The sequence below is a fragment of the Corapipo altera genome, unplaced genomic scaffold (assembly GCF_003945725.1).
Source record: "Corapipo altera isolate COAL_440 unplaced genomic scaffold, ASM394572v1 23, whole genome shotgun sequence".
Classification (NCBI taxonomy): domain Eukaryota; kingdom Metazoa; phylum Chordata; class Aves; order Passeriformes; family Pipridae; genus Corapipo; species Corapipo altera.
Window position 1 is genome coordinate 3,798,653 of NW_020884878.1, and position 253 is coordinate 3,798,905.

Sequence of the window (253 nt, forward strand, 5' to 3'; positions counted from 1 at the left end):
GGTCAGAAATCTCATTGCTCTTTCATTAGAATACCCATAAATGTGATGGGGAGAGCTTCCTCATCAATTCAGAGGAAGAACTGCAGGGCTCAACCCAGGGACCTCCAAAAGGCAGTGAGGATGTTTTTCTAATTGCCATTTTTACAGATTGCAAAAACAGCAGCAGTGAGATCAAACAATTTGTCAAGGGTGACCAAGGAAGTTGACACTGAATTAAAGATGCACAGTTTTGGGCTCTGGTTCTGGTTTTTTA